Consider the following 18,123-nt stretch of genomic DNA (forward strand, 5'->3'; position numbering starts at 1 on the left):
GTTTTGGAGCCAAGAGCCCAGATCTAAATGACTACAGCAAAGGAAACCTGCCCTTGTTGACTGCAGGAGCCTGTAGCATTCCCTCTCTGTGAAATACCCTCTGTGCATGGGGGTGAGCAGAGCAGACACCCTTCCCCAAGCACGCTCTGCTTTCAGATGCCACAGCTGCATGTCCACTCATGAGGAGGATGGCAAACTGTCTGCTGGTTATAGACAGACTGCTTGGGAAGGGCTTTTCTCTCCAAACTCAGAGGCATCTTTTCTGCTAGCAGGGCTTTTTCTGTTCCTTTGGCAGTTCCAGCTGGATATGGAAAATCCAGCCCAGCTGCAGACTTTTAAGACATTGTTTTAGGACAAGACCTGTCAGGAGGAATGAGGCATTTTGATGGTGAGTTGCTTCTGCTGGGGCTGTCACATGTGCACAGGAGAGGCTATGTTTGTCTTTGTGCCTGCTGTCCTTTCTGTATCTGGAAAAAGCAAGAGCCAGTGCAGTGTTTTCCTTTGGCCATTCAGCACTGAGTGTACCAATAATAGCCCAGTCACACAGTCAGAGCTGAGGGGAAGGGACGAGGCTCTATCACACCTGGGACAAAGCTGCTACTCATAATAGACAGAATGTGAGGCTCTCAGCAAGTTTCTCCAATTGCCTTTGCTCTTGGCACAAAGCTTTGGTGCCCTTGGTACCTGTGGTGTTGGAAAGTAAATATGAAAGGCAGGTCAGAATTTGTATGCTACATCTTCCTGTAGCTGAAGAAGTCAGAACGAGTTCCTTCAACGGTGAAGACAGCAGTGGGGTGGGAGGGGAGAGGCAGCCTGGTCACCTCTTGGATGTTTTGGTCTAACCCATGGTAATAGGTTGGGAGCCAGCTCTGCAGAATTAAGACACCTTTCCTTCCCTAGATCAAGGAGAGGTTGAAGAAAAGCTTTTGGAGGACAGGGTGAGATGCATTCAGACTTCACAGGCTGCATTGGTTCGTGATTGATTGCGTGGCAGGGAGTGCTTTGGGAAGCCCCATCACTCCTGAATCCTGCAGCAAACAAAACCCCAAAGCCCCCCAGCAGGATGCATTGCCCAGACCATTGAAGGAAAGCAAGTTATATAGGAAGATAGTAGGGCCAGTTTCTCTGCTAAGACTTGTCCTCCAGCCAGGTTGTCTGCTGAATAACTGCCAGGCTCATGGAACCAGGTCTGTGTGCAGGTGTGAGCGAGCATCAATCCTCAGAAGCCAAATGGTGAAAGTTCCCCCAGTCAGAGACTTTTGCCAGCATGTTTAACCAAGAGAAGAGGAGGCTGAGGGGATACATGGTCACTCTGCACCTTAAGGGGAGTCATAGCGAGGTGAGGGTCCCTCTCTTCTCTCCAGTAACAAATGACAGAACATGAGGAAAAGGATTGAAGTTGCACCAGGGGAGGTTTAGACTGGACATTAGGGGGAACTTTTTTACTGAGAGGGTTATTGAGCATTGGGATGGGGGGTCATGGAGTCACCATCCCTCGAGATATTCAAAAGACATGCAGATGAAGTACGGAGGGATGTGGTTTGGTTTAGTGGTGAGCCTGGCACTGTGACGGGAGTGGTTGCACTCGATGATCTTAAAGGTCTTTTCCAACCATAAAGATTCTGTGATTCTTCAGGGAGTTTTTACTCTAGGTTGTTTTTTCACATTTCTCTGCCCACTCTCTGCCTTTCACCCCCATTTTCTAGATATTCCCCATCTGTTCCCTCCCCGTGTTGTTTTCTTGTGCATTTTCTATGCCTGCTGTAAATCCCAACAGCCATCAAGTTCTAATTGAACTCCTGAACCCACCCTGTTGGAGTGTGTGCTGAAGCAGGCAGGACAAGCCAAGCCAGCCCTGCTGCTGCTGCTGACAGCGATTGTGCTCTGGGGAAACAATTGACAAACATTCTGCATTTAGACAAAGGGGGAGAGGACACTTGTATTCTGCAACTCTGCTCTGCAGAGCACCAGTGTTCAAGTAGGACATTTTAATAACATCCTTCATGGACAAGTGTTCTGCTTGGAACCCTTTTTTTTTGCTCCCTCCACTCAGACAATTGTCAGCCAAGGGACTCACAGGGAACAAAATGGAAGTAAATCTATTCAGAAAATTAGAACAGTCTGCATTTCTTTCTCTCTGGGCTGGATTCATTACTAGTGGGGCTTTAATCTGCATTTTTTTAGCCTGAAGCACACTCCCACTCTTACCTCTTCACAGCCATGCTGCTCTTCTCACGAATAAACAGCTCCTCCCGGATTGGATTGTAGCTCTGTGCCAAAGGCAGGCTGATGACAGGGGAAAAACAAGCAGATGCAGTCCCAGGGCCCAATCCAGCTCTTTGGGAAGGAAAGAGAAACCCTCATGGACTTCAGTAGAGTTTCTATCCAGGCCTTAACAGTCCCTTTGCTGACAGCTAATCGCAGAGAGCCCAGGGAATGGGGGTTGTAAGGGCTCTGTGTGTCTTGCCACCCTCTGTCAGGTATCTCAGGGGGCTTGAGCCCGCAGTTGCCCCCCACGTTGCACTACCAGGCGGTTCCATTTGGACTCAGACACGTTGGCTTTCCATGTGATGTGATGCAATTCCTTCTGCTGCTGCAGGTTTGCAAGGTGTCAGTGAAACAGTGAGTTCCTGAGTAGACAACCTCACAGAAGGAAGGATCCAAACTGCCAAAGGCAGTTTGAAGGGAGCAGGGTAGGCAGGGGCAGCACTGAGTGGGGACTGACATTAATATTGGTGCTCCAAGAAGAGGAGAGCGAGTAAAATCATTAAATGAGGGTCAGTTGAAAGAAAAACAAGCCAGAAATATGTAGAGGGAGGGGACAAGGGAGATCTGAATGGAATGATCAGGAAATCTTGTTGGTTTTGAGGTGGAAATAATCCTCTGAGCTGAGGCTGTTCTCCAAGCCCAGGCTGGAGAGACTTCTGCCTCCTGCACAGGCACCCATTGAGCTGGGTCACTTCTGCTACTGCTGCATCTTTCCATCCTGGCTATTTCAACAGCTAGTTTCTTTTTATTTCTCCCACTCAGTTCTTGTGTGCTTCTACAGCTAGGGACCAGCACTTTCAGCAGTAACAGGCTCACTACAGCTTTGAATTAGGAGGACTTTTGTCAGCCCACTGTTCCTGTAATTTACCGTGGTTTAGAGTGATAATGAGGATTTGGGTATGTAAAGAAACCCTAAAGTACACATGGAAATCAACATAAGGGAGTGTGACTCTGAGCCCTGGGCATTAGTGACTGTGAATGGGTAGTGAGTGCTTAGCAAAACAGGGGAGACAAAAGCCACACATAATCTTCCTGGGCTGGCAAATGCTGTTTATCTTATTTGTTTAAATGACTGGAGAACAGAAAAGCTTTTCTTTCCTTCTGTTGCTCTCTAGCTGCGTTACAGTTTAGCCATAGCTGTGCACAGTTGCTTGCTTGACTGTGGCAGGGAAGCCATCCTGGCCTGGCCCAGTATGGGACTGGGAGGTGGTCTGGAAAGTCCAGGAACCACGGGCATGAGTCCATCTCCCCACCACAAAACCCAGCAGAATGGAAGCGCTCCTTTCAGGCTTGTGTCTGAAGAACCACAAGTGAAAAACAAGAGGAGAGAAGTCCTTTAAGATTAATGTTCCTTTTGGGTAAAAAAAACTCTGAAATGCTTCCTTGCCAGGGATAGTTTCTAGCAGCAAACATCAGCTGTGGTCACCAATAACCCTGGCAGTGGGTATGGGCCTGCTTTGGGTGGCCAGCAGCGTAGCTGCACGTGTGAGTGGGGTGGAAGCACCTCGCTGTGCTACCGGATTCTGTGGCAGTGCAAATCGTTTGTAGCATTCTTGGCACTCAATTAGTGCTCCCATCTATAATTTCAGAAGCCTTGTTCTAAGAGGAGGGGGGAGGAAATACATCAGGGCTGTTATTTCTGCTGGCAACGCTGCTGCTAAAAATAAGGACATGAATGACATGGTGCAAGCTGTATCTGGATTTGTCAGTAGACAATTTTTGACTGGACAGCAGGAAACATTTCTAATGATGAAATGTGTTATGTTGTGGATTGTTATTCCTAGAGAAGAGGTGAAAGCCTCATTGCCTGGGAGCTTTTAAAGGGAGGATTTAGGAATGAAGAGGGAACAATCTTGCATCATGCTCTGATGGTCTTGAGCGTTTGGGGGTCCCTGAGAGGTATCCATGAAGAACAAGCACAGAGATCTCCCTTCCATTAGCCAAATGGAGCAGTTTCATGGTTGTGTCTGGTTCCTGGGGCTCCAGGGCTCCACTTCCCAGGGCCAAATCCTGACTGCTGCCTGGTGAGTGTGGGCTGCTCGCTGCCTCACGTTCCCTGGTGGGAGCTGCTGTGGCCACACCACTGCCCAGTCAGCAGGGCAGCTGGTGTCCCTGCTGCAGAGACTGATCACATACTTGTCCTGCCTGCAAGAGCTGCTCCTGGCAGGCTGGAAGTGTCTGGACAGATAGTCTGCCATTTGCCCACCAAGAGGGACAGCACCTCCACAGTGCTCCAGGATGTGAGGCGTGGGATGGGGACCCCTTGGGACACCACAACCCACACCTTCGAGACCTCCCCCACGCTGGGGTTTGGTCCCTGGAGAGCATGTTGGAGGGGGTTCAGCACGTGCCACCTTCTAGAAGTCCCCAAGAGGACAGACCATGGAGGGAAGAGAGCAGCTGTACCTCAGCTCTGCCCAGTCCTTGGGGTTTTTCCTGAGGGACTCCTGCTTGATTCATCAGTCTCATTCCCATCTTCCCCATTCCCTTGCCCCTTTCTCAGGCTCTTGTTTCGGCATGAGATGAGATAAATGTGATTCCCAGCTCTCTGCTCCCGGGCAGAGGTGGCTGTCACAGTCTTGCCTGCGTGGGGCCACCCAGCTTGCCTTCCCCAGCCCTGCCTGCACCCTGCCAGGGCAGCCCAGCAGCATTTAGCATGAATTAGTCCATTAACTTTATCAATTGATTGGTTTAATGAGCCACTTGTTTGCCTGAGGTTACTCAGCAGTATTGCCTTTGCTTATAGATTAGGTGCTGCTTCCTATCACACGTTCCCCACAGATGATGAATCTGTTATCTAGATATTAGTAAGCTACAATCATCACTGTTTGAAGGGGATAATGGCAGTGCTACAAAGTGCTAAGTCAGCTCTGCCTCACCTGTGCTTCCCAAGACCAGATAATCTATGTATTTGTCTTCTTCCCACCCAAAGAGCAGGGGCTGCTCCCAGCACCTCACCTCCCCAGACCTCACAGGAGGAAAGCTGGGGACTGCAGGTGAAGGGAGGAAAGTCAGGCCACAGAAGGGAGGTCTGTGCTGTTTGGAGAACTCAAAAGCTTTGAGAAACTAATGAGATGTCCAAACTTTCCAGGATACTTTCTGGAAACACTGAAGGCTGCCTCATCAGAGCAGTGCATCATGCAAAGGCCATCAGTGCACCCACTACGTGGGTGGGAAGAGAGAGTGAAAGTAGTCTGTGCTAATTAAACCTCAGCCTCTGTCAATCTCATCAGGCCTCTCCAGAAGGCAGGAATGTTTTACACCAGGGATGGGTAAATAATACAAGAGATAAGCTTAAACTCAGACAATCAGATGTGGAGTAGATGTGTTACACTGCAGACTTACCAAATCTTACTGGATGCCCTGTGATGCGCCTCAGTGTTGCTTTGCACTGTGGTGTGTCTTCCTCTCAGATACCCTTGGGAAAGACTTACAGACATTTCCAAATTAAATCAATAAGGGTTGTCTCAACTGAAGGTGAGGACAAGGGAGATGACAAAGACTGATGAAAGCAGTAGGAGGAAGAGACTCATTTGCTGAGATGATTCTCCCATTGGCGTAATGGGCAAGACATTTACACGTGTGAAATGCAGTTTGCTCTCAGTTACTGTGTCTACCTAGAGAGCCTTGCTGAAAGTGTCTTGCTGAACCAGAGCTAGTCCATACACCAGTGACAGCTGCTTTCACCATGGCACTTGCTGCTTCTGCTGGGGTCTTGTGGCAGAGGAGGAGGGGGAAGAGGTGCCAGGCATGCGCTCTGAGGGCTGTCCCCAGAGGCTCCCTTCCCAGCAGGCTCAGCTTTGTTTCTTGGTAGTGCAACACTCCTGGGGCTCCCATTAGCACAATATGGGCCTGGCAAGGAGAACTTAAGTGCCAGCCTGGCTCTGAGCCAGGCTTTCAGATGCAAGAGAGCGTCTGGCCAGGGTACCCCAGACACTTGATTCTCGATCCCTCCATTCCCCTCTGGCAGGAGCTGCCATGCCAAAGGCTGGCACGAAGCTCTAGGAAAGTGTGAGGGCTTGTCCCTCACCTGATGAGCACGAGAGAGGCTGCCTCCAGCCCTTAGTGTGCACCCTAAGGATCCCTTCAGGCTGGCTGAGTCACCCAGGGACACGAGGGAGCTCCTCTGCTTTCTGCCAGTGCTCAGCCCGTGGCCCCCTGATTTGACAGGGGTAGAGCCACCTCCCTCTCTCGTGCTGCCGCTGAGCAGTCATGGGACAGCTCTTGGATCTTGCAACAAATCCCCACCTCACTCTGCACAGCAAGGACAAAATTATTTGTGGTCTTTTGGCAGTGGGTGGCTTTCATTGTGCCATATGTCTGTATTCTTCCACTTCTCAGTTCAGGCATGGGAATGTTTGGCAGCACTCTTCCTCACAGCCCTGCCCAGTGCCCCAGCAGCCTCCCAGGGAGGCAGTGACCCACTGTCCTGCCCCAGAGAGACACACAGCACAGCAGGACCCCAGAGCAGAGCCCTTGGTGTGCCCTGTGCCAGGAAATGCCACGAGACACTGGTCTTCAAATCCTTTTTCAAACAACATTGTGAATAGCTTGGCTGAAAAGCCTGGGGAAATGCCACACAAAAGTTGTTCCTTTCTCTTTCTCAGGGCAGTTGTAGGTGGGAGATTTGGAGCTGAGGCAGGGCCTCCTCCCATTCCCAGGGATAAGTCACCTCTCTCTGGATGTATCTGCTGAGTTAGACCAACCAGGGTCTTGTTCCCCACTGGTATTTTCTGAACAGTGGCTACATTTGGGAATGCCTGAAGAGTTAATGTTGTTGGACTGAATCTTAGTGGCAGGGAAGAGCTGTGCCTTTGTCTTCCCTCCAGATAACCTGTTCTCTCAGTACAAGTGTAGAAGTGATGATTTAAATATATCCAAATGCATGTAATTAATGACAAGTGCAACATACCTCCTTCCTGCTGTGAAACCTCATTAACAGTGTGGGTGGAATCCCAAAATACCCTATCTGCCACGTTTCAGCTCAACCCTTCAGCTGGGAAAGCCTCTACCCAGCCAGCAGCCCCAAGCAGCCAGGCTGCAAGAGTTCAGACCTATGCTCTCGTGTGCCTGAGCAGTGGGGGGCCGAAGCAAGCCTTTGCCACCTCCTATTTGAAGAGGTGTCTCCTTCTGCTCCATCCCAGCTGTGTTGCAGCTGTAGGTGGAGATTTCCATGAGGCTCCAGTAAGTAGAGGCAGCAGAGGCTTTGCAGCCCCACTGCAAGAGGCAGCACAGTTTAGGCAGGTAAGGTTTGGGGGGTTTTGCTGGCTGTAGCAGCAGGAGTGAGAGGCCAAACTGCTGCTCCTCTGCCCAGGATTTTGATCACATCTACACCAGACCTCTCCATTGTGATTGCAAAATTTTCCAGCAACAGGGGACCCATTGCAATCTTTGGGGTTTTTTCCCCAGCAGCCAGATAGTGTCTGTCACACTGTGATCCACGGGGTGTGAGCCTTGGTTATATCCTCTGACGGACAGGCAGCACATTGCAGGACCGGAAACACCGTGACTCAAAGATCTCTGAGCTGAGATTAGTGGAGGCTAATGTCAGCTTGGCAGGACACCCAGGGGCTTGTGGCAAGAACACTGCTTGGAGCTGGGGCCCCTGAGCTGTAATTGTGCCAGGGAAGATGGGCCAGGATACGAGGAATGGCATAATCGCTCTTTCCAGAATTGATTCCTTCTCGGCTTAACATGTTAAAATATCAAAAGTGCTGAAAAAACTCCCCCCATCTGCTACCAGAGCTAATCAAACACATCAATTACTGCTTCAGAAAGACAGTTGCTGCTAGATTTGATATCCCAAAAAAGCAAAGCTGCTTTCAAGCATCTTTTTCTTTCGGCTGAGTGTTTTCATGACAGCACGCGATTCCTAATGAGCGCTCGTACAGCCAGGACACACAGCAAAGCATGTCAGCTGTTGGGCTCTAGGCACAGGGGAGGTAACTCTGAATCCCCAGGGATTTCTGGAGAACCAGGGGAGGCTTTGGAAACTGTGGCTGTCACAGGAGAAAATGAGTGCATCTTACCAAAGCCTTGCTCTGATACACCGAGACACGTGCTGACCCTTAGTGTCTGGGTGAAGCACACACGGTTGCTCTGTGCTCCTCTAGTGGGATTTGCTGGTGGTATCTGAATGTGAGGATGAAATGCACGGGGTGATGGAGAGGCTGTGTGTGTCCCTTGTTGCCTCTGTTGTCCACAGAATATTTGGTTATGGAGAGGGACATCAGAAAAGGTTTTGAAAGGCAAAGTCACCTTCCAGCTATCAAAACACTTCACATGAGGCAGATGGGAAACCAAAAATACTGTTCAGGTTTGGGCAGTAAAACTGACATTGAACCCATTTGCCTCATTTTTCAGGCTTTGATGATAGTTAATGACAGCTTACAGAAGTTGTAAGTGATCTAAAAAAGCCATAAAAAGCTGCTTTGTGTCCCTGTTCGGAGGATGAATTGAACAAAACCATTACGGGGCTTTAAAACACCGTTTTGACTTTGTAGAACCAGCTGTGGGATGATCCAGCTGCACTTGGATCCCCTCTGCATCTAAGAGAACATTTAAGAGGATTAATCCCAATAATTTTAATTCAACAAAATGACCTTATGTAACATTAGTGAGGAATTAATGAGAATTCTCTCATGTGGGTCACCACCAGCCCGCTGGATTGGTTTTTCCCGGGGGGGGTTCTCACCGGTCTGAGGCAGAGCATGGACAAAGTCGATTGAGTGTAGCACATTGCATGGGATCAGAAGATAAGTCAGTTGTTGGAGCAGGAGCCTTTCTGGTTTTTTTTCCTCCTCCACTGAGTTATTCTTTGGGAACACACAAAGAAGAACGCAGCTGTAAGCCTCTACTGGTGCTATTTGAAACCCTTTTGGCTGCGAGGCTTTTTCCACAGAAAAATGCAACCTCATGGAGTGCAAATGCTGCTGCAGGGATCTCTGTGGTCCAGCTGCCTGGGTTTAATGGGAAAAAATAAAAATCCTCCTCTAGTTGTTCCTGACTGTGTTTCTTTGCTGTTCTCACTGAGCCGAGCAGGATGCGTATTACAGCTAATTAGGTGCGTGTAGGGGATTCAATATTTGAGCTGAATATTAAAGGCCCCAGGAGAGGGCACATTACCAAAGTTACACAACTGCACATTTCAGTGGAACCAAACTATGCCAGTGGCCTGACACTGCAGAAAGCCCCAGTCTGCACCACTCCTGCTTGGGGTGGGACCTGGGGGTCTGGGGCAGCCTCTGCCTGAGTCTTTTGCGTCCTGTCTGGGCAGATTTGTCCTTTGGGATCATAAAACCCAGGTTTGGGCCAGGAAGCAAGACAAGCTGTTGGATTGCATCTGTATTTTAATCTCTGACTGTGCCCTTAGTCCACCATCCCTTGTCTCTGTGCTGTAGGAGCAGGGTCTGAGGTTTGGTTTTGGTAGAGATAGTACTTGTGGTCAGGCCCTCAGCGTGTGTGGGAGCACCTGCATGGCCTCCACCACAGAACCAGGCAATGGTGGAAGTTGGAAGGGCCCTGCAGGAGTCACCCAGCCCCTGCTCCAGCAGCTTCCCCTGGCTCAGGGGGCACAGGAACGTGTCCAGATGGGGTTGGAAACCTCCTGAGAAGGAGCCTCCACACCCTCCCTGGGCAGCCTGGGCCTGGGCTCCCTCACCTCAGCACCAAAGGACTTGCTCCTCCTGGGCCAGTGGCACTTCTTGTGCTCCAGCCTGTGCCCGTTCCCCCTTGTGCTGTCCCTGGGCACCACAGAAAAGTGTTGCCCCATCCTCCTGACACCCACCCTTGAGGCATTTCTCAGCATTGCTGAGGTGCCCCTGAGCTCAGGCTTCTCTTCCCCAGGCTCAACAGCCCCAGGGCTGCAGCCTTTCCTCCTCACACACATGTTCCAGCCCCTCAGCATCTTGGTGGCCCTGCCCTGGCCTCTCTCCAGCAGTTCCCTGTCTCTCTGGAGCTGGGGAGCCCAGAACTGGACCCAGGACTCCAGATGAGGCCTCACAGGGCAGATTCACCAGAATTCTGTAAACAAAGAGCTCATTTACACCATCCTCAGCACTTGGGAGCAGGGTAGCACATCCAAGTACCAGGACTCCTCTGTTCACTAGTGCAGGTAAAAAACCTATCATGAGGGTGAGTGATGGGTAGAAGCCCTGGACTGGTTGACTCTGTGCACAGTTGGGCTCAGTGATGGTAACACTTCTCACGAATAAGCCACAGGATGCTTCATTTTCCTGCCTTTGTGATGCTGCATTACCAGGTCCCTGTTGAATTTGGGTGGGGTACTAGCACCATAGCTAGGTTTGCTTTGCCTACTGAGTGAAGTGTCAGTGCTGGTGTCTTTCATGGATTGCATCCAGATGCAATCCATCTTTTATGGACAGCAATTCCTTACTTGCAGGATGCAGCAGACTGCTGATGCTCTGATGCTTGTTGGATGCACACACTTAAAATCCAGTATTTCACTGCACTGCTTCCTGTTAGAAAATGGAAATGCTGAAATAGCCCCCACAGAGCAAAGATGGAATGGCTCATTGGGGCACCCCAAATGCAGGGTACAAAAACCCACTCAGCACCCTGATGCAATGAAGGACACACATCTCTCCTTGCAGCTGCGGTGGGGATCACCCCTCTGATCAGCCTAAGGCCAGACTTAAGCATTGGTGTGGAACTCAATTAAAATATCATAATTAAAAAAGACAAAGAGCTGTTTGTAAAGGGCCCCAGGGACACAGCACCATGTGGGCAGTTTTCTTTAGTGCACCTTGTTGCTCGTTTTGCTCTGTATGAAACTGGGATTAAGAGCATCCTGCGTCTGCTTCGCATGCCTCAAAATACACTGAAATCAAAGGGTTTGGGGAAGATGCACTGACTGGTCACTACATCATCATCCTTAGCACTACAGGCAAAAATGAGATGGCAGCAAGATCCATTCTGAGTAGACACAGAAGAGCTTCTTATAACTTTCTAGCTGTTTGGCCAGCAGTTAAAGCCCAGAAGGACGTTCACGGCTTCACTGAGACCTCCTGAAGGCATCAGAGTTACTGGCAGGTGTTGGCCACAGGTTTAGCTGCCTCAGAAAAGCAAGAACCCTTCCACCATGTTCAGGTTGCTGAAGCCTGTGCAGTGGATTCAGCTGAGCTCGTGCATTTCCAGGGCTGTAGGTTTTGGCAGCACTGACAATCCCCTGATGGATTTGCTTCTTTTTTAACATGAACCAGCTGGTTTGTTTGAGTCACGTCTTTGCATGCACAGAATACTTTGGTGGTAAGGATTCAGTTTGGAGTGACCCAAAGGCATTTCCTCCAGCAAGGAGATTTCCCCCAGCTGGGAGTCTATCACAAGGCTCCATCAGTATTTCTTGGACTGATTAAAAATCCAAGTTGAGAACATCATGCTCTTTCAAATGAGCTCCATTTGCAGGTTTTTCTCCCTGACCCTGGCTAAGGAAGCTGCCTTTCTCTTAAAAAGTGAGCATGTAGGCAAACAGTCAGTCTCCATCTCAGAGGGCTGCTTGTGGGAAAAATCTGCACGGTGTGTCACTCAAGCACAGCCAGAGGGGGGAGAAGAATGAGAGTTTTGAGAGATTTGCACCCTGTCACAGAGGTCTCAGCTGTGCCTTTGCAGCCTTTGAAGCATAAGGTCATGGGCATCTGTGTTGATTTAGTTTAACTTAATCCAGGAGTTTTTAATCGCATTTCAGGCTATTAAATGAGTGAGAACAAAATCACTGGAATTTAGCTTCGTAACTCCCATGTAAACAAACTTTTTAACCTCATAGCAAGCTAAAAATACATTTTAAAGTAGCTAATTACCTCCAGCAGGAGAGGTAAATCCAGGTCTGAATCTAGCAGAAGATTCTCCATCAAGCTTTGATCAAGCCTTTCCCTTCCCTGCATGTTAAGAGTCAGATTTCCACATTATTATTTTGGAGCAAACAAAGCTTACAGAGTCTTCAAAATTAGGGCTCTTTCTCCTTTGACTCTGCCCAGCCCCACCAGAATTACTTGCTTGATTCTGATATGAAAAAGAAAAGATCATTTTTGAAAGAGAAATAGGGGAAGAAGAGAGAAAAGGAAATCATAAAAGTGGCTGTATCCCAGAATTCATGGTGTCACATCTGCTTTGGGGCAGTCACTGCCCTAAACGTGGCTGTAGGAATGGGGCTCTCAACAGCCCAGGCAGAAATGCATCAGTGGGCAAATGCTCTGTTGTCTCTTTGCTGCCACCTCCCTTCTGCCATGGGCCAGGGATCTCCTGCAGGCACAAGCAGCACCTTACACTCAGTAGCATCTTACAGAATCACAGAATGGTGGGGTTGGAAGGGACCTTTAGAGCTCATCCAGCCCAACCCCCTGCAGAAGCAGCTCCCACCTAGATCAGGTCACACAGGAATGTGTCCAGGCGGGTTCTGAAGCCCTCCAAGGCAGGAGCCTCCACACCCTCCCTGGGCAGCCTGGGCCAGGGCTCCCTCACTTGCATCTTGCACTCCTTGAGTTGTCTGGGAGTGTTTCCCTGCTCACATTGTCCATGTAGACTTCAGGAGCTCGCCATACAGAGCACTTGGGAGAGCTGAGCCTTCCTGCCACAGAGGGGAATGCTGCAGAGCAGCACACAGCCATCTGAGGTGAAGCAGTGGGTGCTACATGGGATGCTACACCACTGCAGCCAAATCAGGGCAGCGTCCCTCTGGCACCAGGCTCTGCACAAAAGATGGACCCTAACCTTGAAGTACCTTAACTTTTCCAGATGAAGGTGAGGATTGCCCTTCTAGGAGCTGGACTGATTGTTTGCAAGGTGTTTGCTCAGGATAGGCTTGGAGTGTAATAGTCTGGTTTCATTCCAGCAGCTCACTGTAAGTTTAGGGCTGTGCACTGACATGGGAAAGCTTCATTCAGCTGGAAATATCTCCATGATTGAAAATAAGTCAGCTTAGTAAAACAGAAACAGTGTGGGGTTTGTTTTCTCTGGTAGGCAACTGGGAGTCTCTACATATGTCTTTTGCAGTGCTGCAGAGAGTTTGAAACCACACCAAGTTCCCTGAATTTATCAAGGACCGTTTCAGAGGCACCAGCGGGAGGTTTTGGAGTGATGTTGAAGTGCAGGAGATGAAGCAGGGCTGTATCAGTCAGGAAGGGAAGAAGCTGTGTGCAAAGCTGTGAAAGGGAGGGTAGACACCAAACACTTGGGAGGAGGAGGAGGAGAAAGGGTGTCCACAACAAGCTCCTCCACTGAGCACTGCCAGCTCTCTCCCCCTGGCAGAGGAAGCTCCAGTTATGGAAGACTGAAAGGCTGGTCTTCAGACCAACCATCTTTTAAGGAGCTTTTTCACTGCTTCCTTAAAGGCTCTGCTGGTGCCATCCCAGAAATGCAAACACTTCTCCTTGAGAGCTCCTGGAGGGCAGGTGGGGTACCAGGAGATAGGGAAAAGATGTAAACACAGCATCTATCTCTAAATATAGCAGGAAGAAAGAGGAGTAAGAATTATAGACCAGTCAACTTCTAGAAGCTTTCAAGAGAATTGAACTATCAATCAAACCATTTGCAAGCACCTAGGAGATAAAAAGGGAGATGAGTGACATGGATTATGCAAAAATGAGGCATGTTGAACTAATCTCAGTTGGTTTCTCAGCAGAAAGAGGAGAAGGATGGTCGGTGCCATATCTAGGTTTTGGGAATGGTTTGACACGGTCTGACTGAACTTTCATGAAGTGACCTTGAAAAACAGTCAAGATAAAACTATTTGAGATCTCAAGACAAAAATGGTTGTGTAGCACAAGTCATTCCCACAGAATACAGTTACCAGTGGTTTGTGGCCAGAGCAGAGGACTCTCTGCAGGGGCCTGGGTTGATTTCCATCAGGAAAGGGGATGATGATACATCATTACACCTGACAGTGCTGTGGAGCTGGGAGAGGTGCTTCAGCACAGCAGAGGATAGCTTGGGTTATATAAGCTTGGCAGGTTAGAGAAGTGAGGACTGTGTGCAGCCTGGGGGACTGAGCCTGAAGGAGGAGGAGGACCCAGTTGGAGAAGGTGCAGGGAAGAGTTGTTGCAGTTACTAAACCTGGCTTAGGTTGGAAGGGCTGGAAGGCAGGTGCCAGGACAGCTTGTCTGGGGCAACTGTAACCTCTGCTCCAGGAGGTTTTTGGACTAGATGGGTAAATATTCCCCTCAGGAGTGACCTAGGCTCCTTGTCAGCCCTGGGCTGAGACCCAGCCCTACCACGTGTGAGCTGTCGGGTGCTTTGTTCTCAGCTGCTGTTTCACAGCTGCTGGGACGTACAGCCAAGTTCTCTTAGGCTTTGCCTTTTTGATACCTTCCTTTGGTAGTGAAAAGCTGAAGGCATGTAAGTGCTTTGTTGAATGGAATCCAAAGTGAGCTGCTACTCAGAGTACACCCCCCTTTCCAAGGATCTCATCTATTTTGTAATTAAACAGGGATCACTGAGGCACTGGCCACTTCTTTGGGATTAACGACTTGCTGGGGGATGGCAGAAGATCTGATTTGCAGTGGAACCATTTTCCTTGGCAACTACCTGTCTGTTAATGCCACTCTGAAATGAGTATGACAACCCAAGATGCAAACATAGGGGCTTTGCTGTTAGCAGCTGAGGGATGGGGGGCAGGCACTAATAGATACATTAGGCAAGGAGGTTGCTTCAGCCATCTCTCACCATTGCATTCAGAGCACCGTGTTTCATTAGTCACTTGGTGAATGAAATGGCTTTTTAATTGCTCAGAATCGCTTTTGAAGTGACAGCATTGTCTCCCCCCCTCCACAGCCCCTGGGGATCCTCTTCAATCCCTGTTCTTCCTTTGTCCTGGAGAGAACCAGCACCAGTGTGGCAAAGAAGAACCTGCCTGCAGCAGTTTCCTTTGTGTTTCAGCATCAGAAACAGATACAAGCCCTGTAGAGAACAGAGGAGTCACATTTTTTCCTACTGAAAACTCTCAGCTCCTGTTAATTTGTGGGTTGCTTAAGGAGTAGCCCACCCTGCCTGAACCTTCACAGACTTCTTGACATACTGCTCACTTCTGTTAGTTCCTACACACTTTTTCAGTGGTCACAGCCCAGCACAGTATCCAAACCCCATTGCTTTTTGTGTCCTGTGGCACACAAGCTGGCTCAAACTCCCCCTGGGAGTGTGCTGGGAGCTGGAGATGGCCTCTGGCTGGTGAAGCACGGTGGCAGGCAAGAAGAAAGGTGCATCCCAGGTGGGTGGGTGGCAGCACAAACACTTCCAAAGGACTGTGGAAAAAACTGCCACCAGAAAACCACCACAGGAGTTCATCCATCAGATCACCAAGGCGGGCAAGAGGAGAAACATTTGCTAAAGCATTGAGGACAATAAACCAGTTCATAGTGTCCTAGCAGGCTTTGGAACTGCACTAGTCAGTGGGGATTTGCTCACTCAAATATTAGGTAATGTGCTAACTGTCTGATTGATTGATCTGTAGGTACTTCCTACAGCTAAACTTCAGTGCTGGCATCCCCAGGGCTGCTCTCAGTCACTTCCCAGACAGACTGCACACACCAACAATCCAGGGTGTTTTTCTCCATGCTCTTTTCTGCCCCCTTTAAGAGTAACTCTTTCATGGCTGTGCTGTGAAGGATGGCAGCCTGTTGCCCAGTCAGCAGTATGTTCACTGAGGGATCTCAGGGCCCTTCTCCATTGCTTGATTCTGCCCCTTCAGCACAAGGAGCCCTCTGACTGGCTGGGAAGCTCCCTGGCTCAGTGTTCAGAAACAGAAGTGAAGCAACAACTTCATGACACAGAGCCAGAAAGAGTTTAAACTGTGAAGAAGACCAAAGCTTGCCTCCTTCCCTGTTCAGCCCTCTTTTTTTTGCCGTATCAAGTCTTCAGTTGATCTATGTCAGTGAAAAGCAGAAACAAGCCAGCCCTAGCTGTGGGCACCACTCTCATCCCCATCAGCACAGCTGATGGCTGGGCCAGACTCACTGCAGCTGCATCCTCCCACAGCCCTTACACTGCCCCTCCTGCCTGTCTCCTCACCCCTTTCCCACCCCCTCTTACATTTCCTTCTTGTAGTTACCCCAGAACCAAAATCCAACCCTGGGTCAGGCAGTCAGAGGGTGATTTCTGGTGATGCTTTTGCTCCCCAGCTGCCTGTTCCCTCCGGGAGCCCCGCTGTGCCGAGCTTCTTGCCATCCTGCTGGGGGAACCACTGCTGCACAGTCTCTCTTGAATTCAGAGAGGATTGGTGCAGACCCTCATGCTTTGTGTCAGCTGTAACTCTTCAGGTTTGACAAAGAACACGTTTCCCAGAAGTTGAGCAACTTTTCTGAGTAGCGGTGAATCACCGAAGGGTCCGTGAGGTGCAGCTCCGACAGCTCTGCTCTTCTCCCTTCCCTTTGCTCTTACTCAGCTGCCACTGTTCCAAACCTTTGGCTTCACACAAAGTAAAAGCTGCAGAGTACAAGGGCTGCTGTTGCCCATAAGACCTCATCAAAATCAAAACTAGCTAGAGCAAAGAAAGAACCTGACAAATCGGCGAGTCTGGATGTACTAAATCTGAGAGGTTTTCACCCCTCCCTGCTCTTCTCAGCCAGAGTGAGACAGGCCAGCAGGCTCTCCTGCTGTTTCCAGCACACCATTCTCCCTTCCTGGAGCTGAGGTACCTGAGCAGAGGGCTCTGACCAGTTCCTAAGATCAATAGCTTCAGAATTTCCTGGCCACCAATTAACTGGAACTACTGCCTGCCTTGGGCTGCCTCTGCTCGTGGCCGTATTTTGCCAGGAGCAGCTCCTCCCAGCTCAGTGTTCAGTGATGTGTGAGCAAAGGTTGTGATGGGGAGAGCAGAGAGTCGGTTGCTTGTGTTAGAAAACCTTTCTGTGAGCTTCACATCAGGGGAAGGAGATCTGTGGCTTTGTCAGCATGTTTCTATCAGCCTTGTTCTTCGTGTAGTCATCTGTTAATAACACAGGGCTGGCATCCAGCCCTGCTCTCCACTGCCATCCCAGCACTGGATCTATTGCAGGCTGCCTATGATCCCCACTCATGCTCCCTGACCCCAGGGGGATGCCAGCATGGGTCAGGACCTTGGCTCCTGGCTATCTGATTTAGATTACACACTAAGAAGGAAACAAAATCCTGTTAGGGAGAGGATACCAAGTTCTATCAATGAGCAGATCTGTTACTGAAGGACTCTCTGTTGTCCAGTGAGATCTGAGGATGAGCAAGCAAGGGCTTCATTTTGGCTAAGCAGACCACCCTCTCTGCTGTTATTTAAGAGACAGGATCATAACTTATGTCTTCTCTGGGAAGAGCTGTTGTCAAACACAGTCAGCTCTGCACATCTTAGCTGTTTTCTAGACACATCTGGGCTTAGCTCTTGAGTTACCTAGAGGTGAAGAAATTACAGGGGTAAGGCTTCTGACCTGAGCAAGGGACTGCAAGGACTGCTCCATCCCTTAGTTGCTTGAGTGGAGTTTAGTGGAGGCCAATGTGTGGAGCATCCAACACGCAGATCTGATGGGACTCTGGGTCTTGCTCCCACGTTGCTTCAGGAAGGGACAACATGACAGGCCTTGAGGTGGCCAAACTCCCAGTGCTGTTTTTAATGGAGAGGGGAGGAGAGAGGCAGTGGGAAGCATTGTGTATACTTTAGGTGCTACACAACCAAGTCATTTCCCCTGTCCATGCCTGTGTCCCCCTGCATACAGAGGTATGACTTTGGTTCCCTTTGTAAGGCACCCCAGGGGTTACTGTGAAAAAGGACTAGACAAAAACTAGGGGTTTCTGTCACTTGTTTCAGTGGTTAAGATCTGAACTGATGGTCATTGTGAGCATTGAACATATTGCCATAGACTTGAACAGCAGAGATCATGTGGG

At 49.6% G+C, this 18,123-nt stretch overlaps 1 protein-coding gene across 1 annotated transcript in view; it reads left to right on the top strand.

Moving 5' to 3' along the window:
- The window catches only part of GNAO1 (G protein subunit alpha o1), a 142,860-nt gene that overhangs the window by 36,820 nt on the left and 87,917 nt on the right, over positions 1 to 18,123 (top strand). The gene's annotated exons all lie outside the window — the stretch shown is intronic.

Source organism: Colius striatus, chromosome 14 (assembly GCF_028858725.1).
Source record: "Colius striatus isolate bColStr4 chromosome 14, bColStr4.1.hap1, whole genome shotgun sequence".
In the NCBI taxonomy this organism is placed as follows: Eukaryota; Metazoa; Chordata; class Aves; order Coliiformes; family Coliidae; genus Colius; species Colius striatus.